This window comes from Tympanuchus pallidicinctus, unplaced genomic scaffold, assembly GCF_026119805.1.
Source record: "Tympanuchus pallidicinctus isolate F22 unplaced genomic scaffold, pur_lepc_1.0 scaffold2, whole genome shotgun sequence".
Lineage (NCBI taxonomy): Eukaryota > Metazoa > Chordata > Aves > Galliformes > Phasianidae > Tympanuchus > Tympanuchus pallidicinctus.
Window position 1 is genome coordinate 54,546,671 of NW_026294721.1, and position 19,695 is coordinate 54,566,365.

Here is a 19,695-nt window from a genome sequence, read left to right on the forward strand (position 1 = left end):
AAACTGCACCCCGTGCTCCAGGTGAGGCCACACCAGCACAGAGCAGAGTGGGACAATCCCTTCCGTCACTCAGCTGGCAGTGCTGGGCCTGGTGCACCCCAGGGAATGTTTGGCCCTTTAGACTGCCAGGGCACACTAATGCCTCAGATTCAGCTCGTAATCAACCAGAACCCCAGATCCCTTTCTCTGGGGCTGTTCTTCATCTTATTGTCCCCAGTCCATATGTGTATTCAGGGCTGACCCATCCCAGATGCAGAATCTGGCACTTTTTAAACTTCATGTGGCTGGTGACTGCCCAGACCTCTGATACGTCAAAGATCTCTTTGCAAGGCCTCTCTACTCTCAAGAGAGTCAACAGTTCTTCCCAGTTTAATGTCTTTCACAAAGTTATTATTATACCTTTGAGTTTTGCGTCAAAGATATTTGTTTAAAACATTAAAAAGAACTCACTCTAAAATGGAGCTCTGTGGAACTCCACAAATCAGCAACCATCATGTAACCCACGAGTCAAAGAGGTTTAGGATCAATAACTGAGCCTGAGGGTGTTTTGCTGTGCAGTGAAGAACATATGGATCCACTAATACGGATAAAGGGAATATGATTTATTAATGCTTGGGGTGATTAGATATCAAAAGATGATTTGTTGGGTCTTTTAGCCTGCTGTCGTTTTTTGCTCCCCGATCTTTTCCTTGATTGTGTTCCAAAACATTGTAAAAACAGGAGTTCTCCTCACAGCTTCTCCCACAGTATTTCCATAAAGGAAAGTGGAAGAGTTGGAATCTCTCTGGTTGAAAACCTGCCCTCAAATCTCCTGGCACTGCAGAACCGTTTCCTGCGAGTGCAGCAGATAGAGATAAAATTCCACGCTGGTGGGAATAGACTGCAATTGGATCAAAGATTTCCAGACAAATATGAATCCTAACACAAAATGTTTTTCTTGCTAGTATTTTTGTGGGGGTGCTGGTTTTTGTTTGTTGTTGTTGTTTTGGGGTTTTGGTTTTTTTTGCTCTCTCGCCGCAGGCAGACTGGCCAGCGCTTCACAGTGGCAGCTAAATTTGCCTATCAAAAACAGCAATCCGAGCCGAAAGCGTGACAAGAGTCCATCAGTATTTGCATACGCTGCGATCCCACATGCAAATGTGTACAACTCCGTAAGCAAACGGCTCGCTAGGTGCCAAGATAGCAGTCTGGAGGCACACTTTCTCGACTGACACATGCAGGACAAGCACAGGTGGATGAGACTGGTGGACTTCCTACGTGCAGGTCTGGCTCTTCTGTTGCGGAGCAGCCACCCGCCGGCTTTCGCCGTCGGTAGCTTTGCGCTGGGAACGGGAGTGAGCCTGCTCGCGGGATCGCCGGGCGGAGCGGAGGCGATGCGGTGCGATCCCCGGTGCGCCCTGGGGTCTCAGCCACGGCTCCGGGGCCTCTCGCTCAGCTCCGTTTCCTCGACGGAGAGCAGGAGCTCTCAGCGTCCCCGGCCGGCGGCTGCGGGGCCGTAAGAGCCGGGTTGTGCCCGCGCGGAAGCAGCCGCCGGTCCGCCACTACCGGCACTGGCAGGGCAGGAGCCCGGGTCTGCCCCTCTCCGCCGGCGGCCGCGGGGGGGAGCGCTGCCCTGCCGGGGTCCCCGCCTCCCCGCGCCGGACGCCGGCCTGCAGCCGCAGCTCCGAGCGGCCGGGAGGTGCCGCCGCCCGCCCGGCTCGGGTGCCCGAGGCCGCTCCCGCCGGCGTTGCCTCCTCTCCGCCCGCTCCGGCTGCCTCCCCCTTACATTCGCAGCGGGGAGGGCAGCCCGGCGCAGCCCTCCTCCCTCCGCCCGCCCTCCCACCGCCGCGCACCCTGAGGAAGGGCTTGTTTTCCTGGCCGGATGATGAATTTCTCCGCAAGGTCATCCCTACCCGCGGCGGCGGCGCGCCCGCGGCTCCCCGGGCGCTGCCGCGGAGGTAAGGGGCGGGGGGAACGGGGGGAGCGGGAGCACCTCCAACCCCCGGCACATTTGTCCGAACGTGGAGCGAGAACGGCTGCCCGGGGCTGCCGGACGTGGTGAGGGCCGCCTGCTCGCCCTGCCCGGCTGGGTGTCCTCCTCCGCAGAGGAGCGGGGCTGCGGGCAGCCCTGGGGGCCCGCTCCCACCTTCTGCTGGTTGTTACCGGTGCTTTGGCTCCCGCGCTTTCATCGCGCCCGAGTGCGGAAAACTTTGATCGTGATAACAATTAATAATAATAACGACTTGCCGTCGCCCCACCCGCCGTGCCGGGTTGCGGCACTCCGGCCCGGCCGAAGGGATGCTCGGCGCGATCGCCACGGCAGCGCTGCGGTCGTCACGGCAACGGCCCGCGGTGGCACAGCAGGAGAAGACCCCGCGAGTTCTCGCAGCGGGTAGGGGCGGCCCGGCCCCCACACCTGCAGCCGCCCCGCGGGGCTGAGCGCCGAACGGAGACCTCGTGGCCGGCTCCGAGCAGCCGCCGGGCCGCAGCGAGTGGTGGGCGGCAGCGCGGCGCAGGTGGACCGCGAGCTCTGGGCTCCCGCAGCTTCGCTCTCGCTGTGCCAGCGGGGGCTCAATTGCTGGGTTTTCGACCTGCTGGGTTGCATTTGGATAATGGGGTGTGTTAAAGGCTTGCCCAGTGCCGCTCACCCCTTTTAGCTAGCCGTTTAGGTTTGCTGAAAGTTTGCCTGGAGCAAACTGGTTTAGGGTCGTAAGTCCCCAGTGGGTCTCTTCTTTCTGCTAATGAAGTTAGCGGCCAAACTCGGTGAATTTTACCAAGTTCTGCTGTCCACAGCTCAACCTACTTTTGTGTTCTCTCTGTGCAGGCCTTGGCTTTAACACTTCCTTCATCCTACTTTCCTTTTCTCCCAGGAAAAGACAGCAGTGCTGCCAGCGGGCTTAACAGAGTTCTGATGGTGATCCTGTAGCCTAACCTCCTGTATAGTACAAAACACAGAGTGTTCCCCACTGAGCTGGAGGCCTGGCCCACCAGCCTCTTTGAATAGCTGTGATGTAATGACTTTAAACGATGGGGAATTTACAGCATTCCTGGGTAACCGGCTCCGATTGTTAATCTCATTGTCAAACGTTAGTATCTTATTTCCAGTTTGAACTTTTCTGACTTCATCTTCTTGCTATGAGATCTCGTAATGTCTTTGTCTGGCAGATTAAATAGCTCTCTAGTTTCAGATAGTCTCTGTGCAAGTATTTAAGGACGGTAATTAAATAGCCATTTAGTGTTGTCTCTGATGAGATAAATAGGCCGCGCTCCTTTGGTCTCTCCCAGGAATACAAAGGCTCCAGAGGAAAAGCGGCTGCTCTTCTCCAGGCCCCCAGAGCGGCCGCCTGCAAAGTGCAGCCACCAGCACGGCACAGTGGCTTCCAGGAAGGCTGCCATTAATGTCACTGCAGAGAGAATGACATCGGGCGCAGTATTCCCCTGTCTATTCACCCAGCAGTACGAACTTTGCTTTCCCACGACCACACGCTGGGAACTTGTGTGTCTGTGATCCCTGCATTTCTAGGCAAGCCAGGCTTTTCTCAGGAGTTGGTTGCCTGTCCTGGAAGGAGTATTTAAACTAAAGTTTCCTACATGCATCACTCTGGATCTGCCTGTATTCAAGCTTTTCTCCCCCTCCTATCACTTCCAGGGAGTTTGCAGTATGCTAACAATAGTCAAGCTCTGGTGTTTCTCCCTCTGCAAATCAACTGAGTTTTTCCTCCATCCTAAAAGTGTCTTTTTCCTTCTCAGTCAGTGTAACCTTGAAGTTGTTTGAAGTTTACTGGAGGAGAAGTTATACTGAGTAAAGCATAAACGAAGAACTGAAAGTGTCCACTGCAGTGAACTGGTTTCGTAGCTGCTTTTATTCAGCTGTGCCTCCAAGTGTTGGTGAGGGAGAGATCTGCTTTCCTGCCTTACAGAGAGGTAAAGCCCTCGCTCAGCGTGATGCCAAGGCTGACATGTGCATGGTCACTATGTTGCAGGTCTTGAACTTCAGTTATCTGAGTTTTACTTGTACAAATTGCACTCCACCCTGGGTTGATGGTTTTCATTAGAAAGCACACGGCCTGACAGCATGGGCCAGAGGCTTCTGGCAGGATGTTGTCAACTTGTCTGGTAGCATGCAGCGGCCCAAAGGGGACTGAAAAGCTGCGGGTCGGAGATGTTCTCTGAAGTGAGACCTGTTGGGGTTTCTATAAGCGGCAGAGTTGGCTCAGTAAAGCTGACTGCCCTCTGCCTGTGGGGTTACCAGTGTGCCTGGAGGGAGGGTGGTGTCAGAGAGGCACAGTCAGGCAGCTCTGTGAGGGTGTTGGTGTGTGTGCAACTGTGCTGAACGCAGCACTGAGTCAGTCGCTTTCTAACTAATACCACTTAGAAAGTGCAAGAATCATTTCCTGTAAGCCTCATGAAGAAACACTGGGACTACAAACAAATGCAATGCTTGCAAACCTACTGCTAGGCACTTCTGTGGCACAGAAAAGCAGGGTATTTGCCTTTCACAAGCAGAGGAATAGAAAGGCCCCTTATCGACATAGTTTCTCAGTATGTTGTCTGTTCATTGTTGTGGAGCATGGTGATAATACCATTACGAACCTCAGTAAGATTTAAAAAAATGTCCTTGGATTGAATACTGCTCCATCATTTCCTCCTTCGAGGTGTTTCAGTTTGCAAAATCCAAGTCCTTATCTATACAGGCGAACCATTCCATTAAGTGAGGTGACTCTATGAGCAGCATTTGTTTGCGTGAATAAATATGGCAGGTTTCAGTCTGAATGTCTTCAGTGGTAGAATTAAGAAAATGTAAATTCTGATCATGTAGTGGCTTAAATATCACTACAGTGAGATCTCTTGCAATTCCACAAAGGATTCTTTGTGGGTTGTTTTTTTTTGATCCTAGTCCCTGAAAATATGTCTATACAAAATGCTGCATGAGGTATTAACAGTGATGGATGAGGGAGATGCCTATTAAAAGGGTAAAAATAATTACTGAGCTAAGATATCAGAGAATATCTGAGGGGAATACAGAACCCTGTGAGCCCTCGAACTGAGGAAATTCCTTTCATGTTGGTGTCAGCATATTAGAAATTGTTTATTGTGGATTTAATTGTAGATTTCCCATATACAAAATTCTGAGTTTCTGTTACCTGGAATGCAGCTTTTCCTGCTCACTCAAATGCAGTCTCTTTCTCCCAGACTGGGCTAGTTGTTTTTTGTTTGTTTGTTTGTTTGCTTGGTTGGTTTGGGTGTTTTTTTGTTTTGTTTTGTTTTGTTTTTGTTTGCTTACAACTTTTCTTTCTCAATGTTGCATCTTCTCTTCAACCACTAGAAGAGCATATAGATCTCTCCATAGAGTGATTGATCCCAAAACTTATCTGTTTTTGAATTACTATGACCAGCTTGGGTCAGTCTGGCATTAAGAATGGTGCCTGGTGATTAAGCCCACTAGTCGGTGATGGACAGAAGATGGTGTTTTTATGAGTCTCACAGTTACAGCAGAAGAGCACTCAGCAAGGAGAGACAAGTGGTGGGTACAGCTAGGTTAATTTCATAAGAAAAATGTGGTCGCAGTAGTAACATTTGTCAAACGGGTCCTACAGCCATTAGTGCAACATTTATTTTTGAACTTGAGCAACATTCATTAGATGCAATCAAAACTAAGGGGAAGCTGATTACACTAAGAACAGAACTCTGGCTGTGGTTTGCTTCTGAAATTGATGCCGGTGTGAAAAACGACATGCTTGTAGTCCTACAGCTATAGAGCAAAATCTCGGAACTTGTATGACTATTCTTCTAGATATGCATAATTCCTTGATTTAGAGAACCTGCACTGAAGACAGAGGTTGGCACGTAGGCAGAATCTGTTGCAATTGTGGATTTGAGGCTAGTCCTGGATGTTATTTCATGAAATGTAATGATTTCATATCTGATAAAACTTTCAAATCTGTCCTACAGGGTTATGAACTGGTGCAGAATGCTTCAAAAATAGTTGGGTAGTTAAAATAAGTGAAACTCCAGGTTGACTAGGTTTCAAGATAAGGTCAGCTGAAAAAACAAGATTGAGGCTTTAGCCCTTTTCTCAGTCTGCACCTCTGTGTACGTATGAATAGCATAACTGACCAAAAAAGATGATTAGCACGAGGGATTGTTGGCAGTAGTTTGGCATTATTATGGAAGACTAGAAATGTACCAAAATTTACCCATTATTGTTCATTTATTAATCATAGGATAGGAGTTATATGCACTGTCTGAAAGCACTGATACTACATGACAAGATGGTTAAACTACTCTCATATTTGGGGGTACATCAGTTTGTTCAGGTAAATGTCAACTTCTTAAGAGACAGAACAAAGCAAACACTGATAGTATTTATTGGTTAAAAAAGTAATGTTCTGTATACATTACGAATTAAATTAAATTCTTGCAGGGAATGCTTCTGAGAGCCTCTGGCCACAGTTTACTTCTACAAACAGTAAAAAAAAGAAAAAAGGCTGCATATATATTTTTTTATATACATGGACTTCAAATTCTTTAACAGTTCTACAGAAAGAAAGATTTGTACTGATTAATTTTTTAATCACAGATCAGTTACTTATTGAAGTCAAGTGACTTGTTTTTTGGAGGCAGTGAATAAATGTTCACATCTGTAAATCAGCAGCACATGTGAAAGGGCAGAAGCGTCAAAATGTTGCTGAGTAAATATGAGAAAAGCACATCACTGACTCTTGCAACTGCATGCAGTGCGTGAGTGTTAGAGAAAACAGGAAGGATGGAGACCAAAAGAGCGATGATTAGAAATGAGCATAGTATCATTTTGTGCCCTGCTTTGTCCTCTGCCAGCAGTGGATGCATGTACATGGGAAAAATGATTAAGCAGAGGGAAAAATGCCAACAATTACAAACATTGCAATGAATTACTGTAGCATCTTCTATAAAGAATGTCCAGAGAGGACTAAGTGTATTCTTTCTTTCTCCCCATCTCAACTCCACAGTCCTACATTACAGAACTTACTGGCATGTTACCATAGCCAACATCAAACAAACATACAAGAAGGTTCTGTTATTATTTTTTTAATAACCCAGAACCAAGGGTCTTTAGCTATCATATCTGTGGTTGTAATTGTCAGCAACTCCTGTTATTTTTACTTTTCATTTTGTTTTTTATTTATTATAAGTTAGTGAAGTGTGGCATGGTTTGAGTTTGCTCCTTTTCATGCCCATCTCCCTCCCTCTGTCCTCGAGAAGTACAAGAACTGAGGAAAACACAAACCCTGGTTCTTGGTTAATCTGTTAGAATCTGCAAATATGGTGCCTAGCGCAGTGCGGAGCAGCTCTTAGCTGAGACTCCCAGTTTGTAGCACTTGGAAGATGATGATAATTCGTTTTCCCAGCTGAGTTATATCACTGTTTAGTTCTGGAGATGAAACTGCTCTCCTGAGAGCATGGAGAAGAGTGTATTTTGAGCTATTTCTCATTACCTTCTTAGGCAACACAATTGCTACTAAGGAAAGAAAGAAAATGGTTATTTTAAAATCTGTTTTATAGATATTAAGCCTGTCACTAGACAGGATCTCAAGATAAAAAGATGAAATACGCAACCTATGCAAGGTGCTACGCATTTTTTACTGTTCTTGGTGCAAAAAAAAAAAAAAAAAGGCAGCAGACTCAAATAGTGAACACAAGTACTATGCTACATTATGACAGGTCTAAAAAGGATAATGTAAAAAGAAATAAATGGCTTCAATTAAATAATGATAGTGATGTTGGGGAAGATTTTATTCAGAAATTTTCCATGGCTCCAGGGCCCCCTTTTGAAATGCTGAGCTAGACCTGCTGCTCCATGAAACATCACTAGAGATCTGAGAAAAACAGTTTGGGTGTTATCATAGAACAGTGGGCACTTCCAACGTGGGGTAACAAAGCGGCCTCATGATACCTTAAATTTGTGTAAACTGGTGTTTATCTCACTAACAGTGTGTAAAACAAATAAAAATAGGTGGTTGGGTGTAAATTTCAGGTGGTTGGGTGTAAATTTCAGATGGATGGATTTTCCTTTTCTGGGTGGAACAGAAGAGGAAAATAGTAGTAGGCTAATTATTAATCTGATCTCACATGGTTTTGGGAAGAGATGGGTGTTCCTGTTTGTAGGGAGTAGAGTAGGAGTGTGGTTACTCAGATACTGGAGAAACAGTAGCATCTCTTAATGTAAAGCCAGACTGACTGAAAACAATATTCTACTCTTGTGCAATCCTTTTGCTTTTATAAAGAAACTGTACATTTTTTTTAACTCAAAGGACCGGTTCTTTACCTTTGGTAAGTTCTTATTTTGTCAGTGTGATCTTAGCCCACAAAGCAGTGTGTCTGCCAAGTACTTGAGGAAAGGTGCCTCCACTCACATAGGGCCCCGGGACTCTGACCGTGGACTATTTCCCAAAGCAGCATTGAACAATGGAATAAATTTGGAAAGTTAGTAGAATGGACTACACAGGAAATCTTCCACCCTCCTAATGTGTAACAAAGATGATACGCAGGGTCATGTTGTGTTTTAGCAAATTCTGGTTTTCTTAGACTATCAAAGCTGCAGGTCAGAGCAGCTTTTAGGGTGGCCTTTGTGCACTAAAGAATAAACTGGATGTCACCGTGTCCCAAGCTCAGAAGATGAGGAGGTACAGAAGTCCCGTCAGTCTTCCATTTCCAGGAGAGCTGAGCTGGGTTGTCTAGCCCATAGGCTAAAAAAGACAGAAGGATGATCAGTCCTTAGTATTTAACTTCTTGAATTTATGGGTCTCTAATGTTAACGTCACTCTCTTTTCTCTGAAGCATCAGTTTCATGAAAAACTTCACAGTCGATAGGCTTAGCTCTAGAGATGAGTCATTAGGGAAATGATAAAACATAAGAAGCATGCTGGGTGGCATTGGAAGGAGTAGAAGTAATGTGACAAAACATTTGTCAGAAAGATGATACTCTGAGAAGAGCTGTATGGAAACAAGATGACAGAATTATTCCACCCTGAAAGTCTGGTATTTCACAACAAGAGCTGAAAGTTTTATAACACTGCAGCATGCTACAGCATCTACATATTTATTACAAGAAAATGTTAATCCTCCCCCTGGGGTTAATAATTAGGTAGTATCTGTTAAAAGCCACTGAGAAGGCTCTAAATATCTGCATACGTTTATGAGAACCCAGATTTCTGCTCAAGCTAAAGCAATAGCCTCACAAGTTTGTTTGAGTGCTCTGTAAAAGAACTTACAGGCTTCCATCTAATCCACAGGGACAGGTATTCCACTTACAAATGCAACAGTGATAACATTTGACAATTCTCAGAACAACAAAGACATTTTCAGATCAAGGGCAAGTGGTATTTCTGATGGTTACCCCAGTCAGTGGCATATGGAGTTGAAAGACTCATACCTGCTCATGGTGACTTCAGGTTAGAACTGTGCATGATTGGTGCTGTTTATCCTAAGAACCTAAGATTCATAGGGCTAAATCCAGCTTGTAGTTCTGGCCATGTGCTAATGATGCTGGAAATGCACAAGGATGTGCTGCAAAATATGACTGAGGACCAAAATCTGTTTCTTCATTTCCTGAGAAGTCAGGCAAGTTTCATCAGGAGATGAAAGTTTCATCAGGAAAGTTCTTACAAATGAGGATTACAAAAGGATGAACTTCATTAATTTAGCGACTTGGGCTTTTTGACTCATTTTTATTCATTCAGGAATGAATCTAGCCTTCTTTTTTATTTTTATTTATTTGGTTATTTATTTTGTCTTAGTCTTGAGTAGTTTGATGCCTAAGAAATGGAAGGGATAAGAAGCCTCCTCCTGCATTTACCAGATGTACAAACTAATACAGAGGTCGTCTTTGTTTTGGTGAGGAGAGAGGCCTTTACCTCCTTGGCTAGCTTTTGGTACATACATTAACATCAGGGGAACAATTCATACCTCAAGTCTTGGGGCCACTTTAACTGTCCACAGAGCAATAAAGTCAGCCAGATAATAGAATTCTGTCATAAGGCATAGAAGGCTTCCATTGGAAATATTCCTGTATTCAATTATGTACTTCAAGAGTTGCTTTCAGCCAGACAGTGCTTGGGCGTTATCATAGAAATACATGCAGTTGATACTGGGAAATAGCAGAACAATATTTATTCAATCAAAAGATGTTCTTATTATGAAGTGCCTCAGGGGAACTTTGCTTGGGAAATGTATTTTTATAATAAAGTGACCTATTTTAGAATTACAGTTTTCCATGCTGGAAGGTGGCAGAGGGTTTGCCACAGAAGCAGACAGTAGGCACACTCACATTTGCTCCCAAACAAGAAAGCAAGTGGACTGACTGTATTAATCAGATAGCACACAGAAGGGGTTCAGCTAGGTTCCTGGATGCAGGGTATGTGTAGGTACCTATCACATCCAAAGCAACATGCCTGCAAGAACATGAGCAGATGTCCCTGTCAGTAGCCAACCCAAACAGGCAGATGATAGGGGACAGAGCCGCTCCTAAAAAAACTTAGGTGTAAGTAAAATAAAATTTAAAAAGGAAAAGCTAATAACAGGTATTTTTTAAAAATAGCTAGCTATTCAATTAATAAATATAATAATCACTAATAGTGAGCAGTGTAACAAACATTATTCACTGTTTACTCATCAGTTGGATCTGTTTGCTGATGCTCTAAGACAACTCGTGCTGTTGCTTCTCCAGTAACACAGCCTGCCTTCTAGTGACTAACGAGTCTCTCAGTTTGTCTCTTATTTTGTCTGCTTAAACCTTTTGTCTTTTTCAGTGCGATTTATAATCCAACATCTGCAATCAAATTAGTCTTTAGCCGCCACATGAGGTCAACTAGTCAGCAATCACTGCCACACCTGCTAGTGTGAGAAGTACATTAGTCAGTAGCTTACACGCTGCTCAGAAAGAAAAAAAACACACCAAACCTGAATTAGATGGGTGAAATTTGACCCTGTAGTAAAAGGCTGTAATTTCATTGATGAAAATCCCATCAATTGAGCTGCTGTAGTTTATATGAAATATAAATATGGCCTTCTACCAGTAGTATCCAACCAGAGATATAAAATTGCTGCAATTTTATTTCCAGGCACTGTAGCTGCCATTCTGACAGGAAGGCAAACAACAACATCCTTTCAGTCATCCAGTCTGTAGGCAGCTGATTCAGAATGAATTTAGGGCAGATGAGTTAGAAATGAATGAGAGGAAGATTTAGCATTGATGCTTCATTCAGCCAGCAGAATGCTCATCTAAATACTTGTGCTCTCCATTCCTTAGTGATGGTCCTGAAGTGTTCCTGGCTTGTACAGAGCAGTGTTGCTATTCCAAAGAGCTGATAATGATGGTAATGAACTCACAAATGAAAACGTTTAAATTCACAGATGCCTGTGGCCAGAAAGAAACTACAGGAGTGGGGAAACAAACTGTGAAGAAGGAATTATTCACAATAAGTTATTAAGTTATGGCAGGAACATCAGTTGATGAAACAGTATGATAGCATTTTCCTTGCAACAGTTTTTGGTTTCTTTAAGGTGTGTTTCTTTCATAAAATCTACCAGGGATTTGCCTGTACAGAGTAGCTTTCAGGATGTGCTTTTGCTTGAGCATGGGGTTTTGCTTAACACTATTTCTTCTAGCTTCCACACTTTGATTGTACCAGTGAATTCTGCAAATCTGGAGCCAGTCTCCAATGTGCTTTGTGTGGATAGACTATCCTGTGCGAAGGCCTCAAGCCCACTTATTTCAGTGTGGGTTTTTTTGCAATAACTTACTGCAAGACTTGCGTGGTAAAAACTTGCAGAGAAGAAGACCCTGAATAGGTCTTGTTATTACTTTCTCCATTCTGTAATTGCAATCACTTTTATGCACTCTTCCTTGATCCTTTTGCTAAGTGGTTAATGATTCAACTTGTCCTTGTATCTTAAATGAAAAGAGTGCAGAAGTGCCTCTTTTCTAGAAGGCCATACTGGGACTCTTCCTAAGATCTGTATAATGGAGTTAAAGACAGAGTTAAATGTGTTTTAGGGCAGAGCCATTAGCTTAGTCTTGCAAAGTATTTTGAAGAAATGTACGTGGCCATAGACGTTACCCTTGAAGTAATACAGTATTCTTTCATTTCTCCTTCCCCATCTTGAAGGCTGACCTTGTGTGTTCAGTGTAGAATTTTGTTCATGTGCTCCCAAAATGAATTCCGCAACCAGGATTTAACAGGGATAAATGTTCCACAGGCACACAGTTTTGATTTGAAACTCTTCATTTCTGACAGTTGAAAAGATCACTCAGTCATATATATTTCATGACTAATTCTGGCTTTGTTAAGGGAAGATTTTGTTTGTGACTGAAAAGAAGACAATCTTTGAGAAAATGGGCTTTCCCCTTTTGTTCATATGCACTTTTCAGTTAAGTCTACACTTTTTTTTTTCTTCTTATAGCCCTACTCAGAAAAATACTTTCTGTAGAGTGGGAGAGAGTTTTTTTTTTTTTAATAGTTCTGCTTTTAGTCATCCATTGCAAAAAACAGCCCTACGCAGACTCTACAACAAAAAAATAATAATCAGAAAATAGAAACATAGCAGAAATGCTAGTCATGGCCTGAAGCAGTGATCAAGCACCTGATGCAATGCAGGGCCAACCCAGAAGAGCTCAGGTGCATGTAGTGTACCTGAGTGACTGAAAGAGGTGGAACCAGGATTCACCCCTTACCAGGTCTTATTTAAGGGTTAGCAGTGGAGGTGAGAGTATCTGTCTGGAGATCCCTGCCTACTTCAGGCCTTTCAGAAGTAAGCAGCTTTTTTTTAAATTTAATTTAATTTATTTATTTATTTTAATTTGTTTTTGTGTCTAAAGCTGCTGTGTTTTGGCTTGTCCTCGTTTGCTGTAGCAAAGACTTTGCTGCCCTGCTGTTATTGTTACTTTCCATTGCTTTATAGCATTACAGAAGAAAACACCCATCAGAGGTTTAGAAATGCAGAGAGATGCTTAGAATGCTCAAGCTGAGCGTACAATGTGGGGCAGCAAGAAGTATGAGCGTGGCCGCTTTTACAAATATTTAAGCAGTGTTTGAATTGTCTTTCAAATGACATGATGCAAAACACTGTTTAAAAACATCCATTTCTTGTGAACAGTTTTCTGGCCTTGAGCTATATGAAGCTGTGAAATACTCTGGCACAGAGCACACAGTAAGAGACAGATGGGGAGTCTGTGCTGGAAGAGCATTCGAGCCTAGGTCGAGGGGGCGGAGGGCCAGCACACAGGCCTGTATCATATGGATCAACCAACTTGTTTCCCCTTGTATGTCTTTGTATGTTTTTTTCTAACCAAGTTGCTCTTACCTTAACTTACCATTTACTGCCTTTCCACCAAGCCAGAATTCATTCTGCAATTCTAGAGATAATTCGGTGTAACAAATAAAGTAATTGAGTTCATGTGAAAGAAGTGATCCCAGAGTGAGCAGTTCTACACCAGGTCCATTCTCCAGTTTTGTGGGAGAAGCTGGGAACTGAAGAACAGTGGCCTTGAAATTCAGCACCTGATCAACTTGATCTAATTGCTGCCTAGGGAAAAGATCAGCAGGGGGTAACTACTTTCCAAGGGTTCCAGCCTTTGCTTGAAAATTTAGGGTATAGTTCGTGCATTGTGGAAGAAAAAGAGCAAGTTTTCTGACTTCTGGGGAGAGGAAAAGAGTAAGAAGCTTGGAGTGATGCTATGGGATTTTCCAGCCTGCCTGCAATGCTGACTGAACATCTGTCTCTCTCTAGCCACCTCCTATGGCAGTCTGCATTTGCGAAGATGTTTTTTTCTCCTGTTGACTTGTAATAGCATAAGCTCAACAGTTTTCTGTTGGCTGCCGAGGTCTGTGGTTTGTAGCTGTTAATAAATTAATAGATTAGGGAGCAAAGTGAATAAAGCTGAAGCAGTGAGAATCAAGCTCTAATAATTATCTGGCCAGTGCTGACCAGCAGCTGAGCAGGTCTGGAGGGGAAAGCATGGGGTTGCAAGTACTTTTCTCACGTGGGTAACCTTCCTAGGCTGGTTCAACTTTAAGGTGGTGATTTTTGCTAGGGTTTGGGGGGTTCTTTTATTTTTGTTTTATCATAATAATAATAATAATTATTATTATTATTTTGTTTTGCTTTTTGTAAATGCTGGCAGCATCGTATTCTATAAACTTGTTTGTTTTTATGGATTATGCTCAAGCGAAGATACCAGACTGCTTCACCTCTTTATAGATTCAGGACATGCTAAATGGCAGTAATCTAGCAAGGTGACAGCCCTTTTGATACCTTTTGGTCATCTTTCAAAAGTAGATCTCCAAAGTCATATTCTTACACTAACAAATGCAAAGAATTTTCAATACTAATTATGACGTTATAAAAGAAAACTCTTGTGTACTAGAACAGCTGGTGTTAGACTCCATGATTTTCTCTGTGTTTTTCATTTGCAATATCTTTTAAAGAAGAGGTGGAAAAAGTTTGAGTTCCTACTTCTCCTCTTATTTTGCCTGCTTAAGGTGCAGATGTTATGTATTCTTATGCTTATATATACCATCCGGCAAAATGGGAGAATATTTTGAGTCCTTCTGGCTTTTCTTGCATAAGAGCAGGAAATACAAAAGGAATTGTCTCTTCAAAAGTACTGGGCATCTTTTGACACTCACTGGCTTTGCTGGCATTTCTGATTGTCCAGCACTTTAGAGACTCAGACTTCTGTGATCTCAGAGCCTAGCTTTAATCACCAAGATTATGCAGGATGCCTATTAGCACATATCCAATTTTATTTGTGTATGTCTGTCTGTCTGTAATCTTGTATGTATGCATAGTTTGAGATAGTAAAAATTGTGTCCATAAACAGGATGTAAATGAATATAAATTGTGGTAGGAAGCCTGCCATACATCCACAGCTGGTAAAGTATCCAGTGCTTATATTCAAGAAGATCCCATGTGGAAATAAATCACATTGCCTGCATTTTCATTCTAGCTGAAAAGCTGCCATGTGTTTTCTCACTCCCTCAAGTAGACATCTGCGCATCAGGCATTGTGTTCAATGTGAGTCCAGTAATCAAGCTCTAAGCTGTGAATGATGGGTTTTCATGCCCTCCAGATGACTTGGAAACAAGGGCAAAGCTGTTGCAGAGCCCTGCTCACTCACAGCTCTGCCTTGGCAAGGAACAGCCTGAACTCCACTTGCTTCTAACATCTGCAGGTTGAATTCCTGGCAGCCTGAGCAAGGGCAGATGAAGCTGCCCTGAGGGGGAGGGGAGAGGAGCACAGACTGATGTGAGGAGTAGGGTGCTAGGTGATAAATTCAGTAATTGTCTGGGACTGTTCAGTCTGGTCTTTTTTTTTTCCTTCAAAGTTTGAAGGCATGTTTTGCTCTTGCAGTGTGAAGCAGCAGCATGAAATGTAGAACTGTACCTGGAGGGGTAGGTGCCATGGTCAGTGCCAGTCCCACTACTCAGGACTTGGTCTTGAGCAGGTAGTTGAGGCTCCAGCTTCAGTAAACCTGAGGCTCTGTTAAACCCAGGCAAGATATACCTTGTTTGAGCTGTCATTGCAATTAATGCTAATGATAGTCATTAAGTAATTTTGCAATCATCCTGAGGAATGGTAATTCAAGAATTCCTGTCAAAGTTAATGTCCTTTATCAGCGCCTCCCCCACAGTATGTGTTGCTGTGGTCGCATGATAAATCAAAAGGTAAATACTCCTGTCTCAAATCTGGAGAAAGGAGAAGTCCAGAAGTCTAGCCCTGGAAGCTCATGGCCCACAACAAGAGTAGTAATGTCGTAACAGCTTGTGTAAGCTCTTGTGTCCTTGCAGAGATCCACAGTCACAAAAAACAAAGTTTTGGTTTATGTATGGCTCCAGTGATTGACTCCTGATATCATTATTAGCTTTGAAGGGAATTACAAAGCAAGACACACTGGGTCTCCATTTCTAGTGCATTTAAATGAGAAATACTGTAAAACAGCTGAGAGGAGAGTTTTTATTGAACTAGTTTCTGGGTTTGGCTGTGTTAAGGAACTATTTCTGATTTCAGTTGGGTTCTGACACAGATAAGTTTCCTGAGTCTCAGACACTAGGGTTTGTCTTATCAATTTTGTGACTTCTGAGAATTCAGAGGAAGAGAATGAAATTATTCGTAAGCCCATGAAAATGCACATTTAAAACACAGTATAAAAGCTGTATGCAGGCTTAACCACCCTCAAAGGGGCTGGAAGGATAGAAGAGTGTTGAATCTAAGGATATAAATACATGTTTTGAATAAGCCTTTATTAGGGAACAATTCTAATAGAAGACAGGAGGGTGATTCCTGAAATTGTTAGTGTGAGAGAATTTTACACACCTGTGTTGGCTGCAAGAACAATTCTGAACAGCTATTACCATCGGACACCTGTGGGACAGACTATCTATAATGAGCTGTTCCTAAAATAGGCTGCTGTGTAGCACAGCTGTTGGTGCTTTTCTTGCTGCTGAAAGATGTCATGTTGACTTGGTGAATGAGTTGGCTTCTTTATCCACGGAAACCACTATGCAGACTCTTTGTTCAAGCGTATCCACATGGCAGATGGGGAAGGTTTAAGAATCTCTCTGTCTTGAGGAACTCTCTGGTCATACAGTGAATTTCAGGATTCTAAGTTAGTGAGGTGAGGCTTGAGGTTTATATTATAGAGGTGATAATAGTACCCAAAGCTCCATTTTCACAAAGCAAGAGCCAGAGCAAAATTTTTCTCTCAGTTTTACTTGATCAGATCTAGTGTGGTGAAGTTGCTGTAATCTGGGTGGTTTCTCAGATGTGCCTTTTAATGCTGTCTGTCAGCTTTGGGTGGAAACGGAAGAAAATGCGGTGTGGTTTATAGGTGTAAGATTTTACCACTACGCTCCTGTCCTGCATTTATCTTTATTAGGGTTAGGCAGGTGGAAGCCCTTAATGATGCACTGCTGTGTGTGATGTTAGGCTGCTCCACCATTTTTTTGATATAAAGAAAGATGATGCCACTGACTATCAGCTGAATGTGACAAATGTTTTCCCAGGCATTGCAAGGTGCCATTTAGCATGTGTCATCCAATGTCTGCTTGATTGGCACCTCTTTGCCTTCCCATGTCCTGTGTGCAGTAGTGCCTCATTGGTTAAAATAATGAATGGGGCTATATTGCTATTTTCTGGTTTGCTCCAAATCTACCTGAATCAATTAAAAAAAAAAAAAAAAAAAAAAAAAAAAAAAAAAAAAAAAAAAAAAAAAAAATGGAAAGAAAGAAAAGCACATAGCCTCAAGTAAAGGAGTCTGAGACAACAGCTTCTCATGTAACAGCCCGGCTTAGAGCTGTACTGTGAGCTCATGTGGCTGAGGAGAGCAGGTTACAGTCCTCAGCTGGATGTGGGGTTTGTGTCACTGTCCTCAGAAGAGCATTTACCAGCATTGTAAAAGATAGCAGTGAATTGCTCCGATTTTATCTCTGAATACCAAAGGCTTCCAACTTGCCACTTTTTGGCTTCCTGCAGAGCCTCCATACAGCAGACAACAAGTGGCTGTAGCACAAGGTCTCCTCTTGCGATTTTTCAGAAGGTGTTTAGCAGGAGGTGGTTTACTACAGAGATTATTTTGTTCCTTTTACTGTGTTTATTATCAGGACAGGCAGCAGCACAGTAGAGTGAGAACACAAAGAAGAGCAGGAAGCTACTGCGGAGGTGGAGGCAGGAAGAATGGAAGATATTTTTAACTTTTTAAAATAGCCACAGCAATTGCTGTTTCGGCTGCAAGCTTCTCTATTGACATTAGTTGTGTTCTTATAGCCAGGAGGCAAGAGTAGATATGGTGAAATCATCATCATGCTTTTCTTAGGTTAATCACACACTACAGCAAATTTCTGTTACTGTAATGACTGGATGGAGTCTGCATCCTTCTTCTCTAATTACATGCCATTTGGAGTAGTTCTTTTCCATTAGGATAATGCTTGTAAACAGCAATGGGTATATCCTTTGCCAGCTCCTGTTATGTATAGAGCTATTCTCCAATATTGAGCCTGGTGTCTCCATAAAATAGTATGGTATATGAGGAAAGCTTAATTTCTCAGGGGATAAGAGTTAAAAATTATAGTTGGTTCTTAAATTATGCGTGTATATATTATTCTTCCTTCTGTAAGCTCATCCAAGACAAAATTTCCTTAGTTGGTATGTTGGCAAATAACCACAGCACCACAATAAGCTCCTCTGGATGCCAATAATGCAGTTAATCAGCAGCAAATCAAGCTTAATTAAGCAGTGTGCTGCCACCACTGCTGGGGTCGCTTCTGCCACAGCAATGGTAAACACTGCATGGGGTGTGCTGGGGGAGTGTTCTTAAGGAGAAAGTCATCATGAAATTCAGGAAATGTGTGTTCAAGGAACCAAAAAGCGTGTTGGAGAACATCCTTTGTTCCATAGAGCCACCCTTTTTCCAAGACAGGCCTGCTAAGCAGTAGTTATGTTTTCCTGGCTGCACAAAATGTGGGTTTGGTTTCGGGCCAGTTCCCAGTAGATGTATGTCTACATCAACCACACCATCCTGGTTGCCACTGGTTAACTGGAAATCCTAGCAGAGAAAGCAAGAATTGCATGGGCACTGAGCCAGCAGTGCGCTTTCACCTCTGAAGGTGATCATCCTGCTTGAAAATGAAGTCACATTGGTATTGCTGTGTAGGGAAAAGGTATTTATCATTAGCTATTGTTAAACTGCCCTCTCAAAGAAACAGAGCTTTTGTTTGGCAGCAGTCAGTGTTCAGAGGCAGTCAGTTGTATGATCTACGTTAATGAGGGGTTAGATTTCATTGTGGTTTTGTCAAAAAAAAGAAAAAAGATAGCAGGATAAATGAGGACGGAAATTCCCCCTTAAATGATGGGCAGTCATGTCACTTTCAACATGAAACATGGGAGTGGTGTTTGAAAGGTTCATACAACCCTCCTGGCGTTCCTCAAAAACCTGTTTTCTCGTTACTCTATAGTAAGCTGAAGAAACTGAGTGTGACAGTGAGCTGTGTGAAATGGAGTCACCTGCCTGATGTGGGCAGTGGGCTGCTGGCTTCCTTCCACCTGCACATGTGTCAGGATCACTCATTCCTTGTGAAATAAGGCTTACCCTTGAAGTCAGGCTGCGTGTCCTTAAAAGTCACCTCCAGTGGCAGACACTGAAGTTCAAAAAATGCTCTGATAAATAACGAGATTAAACATAATAACATGCAATAAGAAAAAAAGGAAAACACATAGCCCTGTGGGTTTTGTCAACATCTTGTGTCCCCTCTAGAGTGACCCAGGATACGAGCTAAGAGCGTGGCTGTAGCTTATGTAACTGTTACAGTTGACTGCCAGTTAGGGTAGCTGCTGTTTGATTTGGCTGTTTTCACAAGCCCATTTCTCCTTCCCTTTCACCTTGGAATAGAAGGACTGCCAGGCTCTCGGTGGCACTCTGTAGCAAGCTTGCTTTTCAGCAGGGAATTTTACATTTGTGCACGCCTGCCAGAAGGAAGTGTTTTACCTGGTACTATAGCCCTTGGAGGAGACGTGCCAAGAGCCAAGCTGCCCATGGGGCATGCATGGGGTGAGAGAGGATGTGCAGGTGCAGAACGGAGAGGGGACAGCACTCAAAGGTGGACAGGCTGGGACAAAGCAGGCCATTCTCTCAGTGCTGCCATGGTGCATACTGCCCTGCTGCCTTTGTGAGAGGCTGGGGAG

The 19,695-nt window shown here is 43.4% G+C and overlaps 1 protein-coding gene across 3 annotated transcripts in view; it reads left to right on the forward strand.

Annotated features, from left to right (window-relative positions):
* The first annotated feature begins 944 nt into the window (after positions 1-944).
* Positions 945-19,695, forward strand: part of GPRIN3 (GPRIN family member 3) — a 34,967-nt gene continuing 16,216 nt past the window's right edge. The window contains exon 1 of one of the 3 annotated variants that reach the window (XM_052682714.1): positions 945-1,263. The gene's annotated coding sequence lies outside the window, so the exon portion shown is untranslated. Of the gene's footprint in view, positions 1,264-1,776; positions 1,938-12,662; positions 12,769-19,695 lie in introns of those variants that run through there. The other 2 variants (XM_052682713.1, XM_052682715.1) reach the window with 2 other exon arrangements.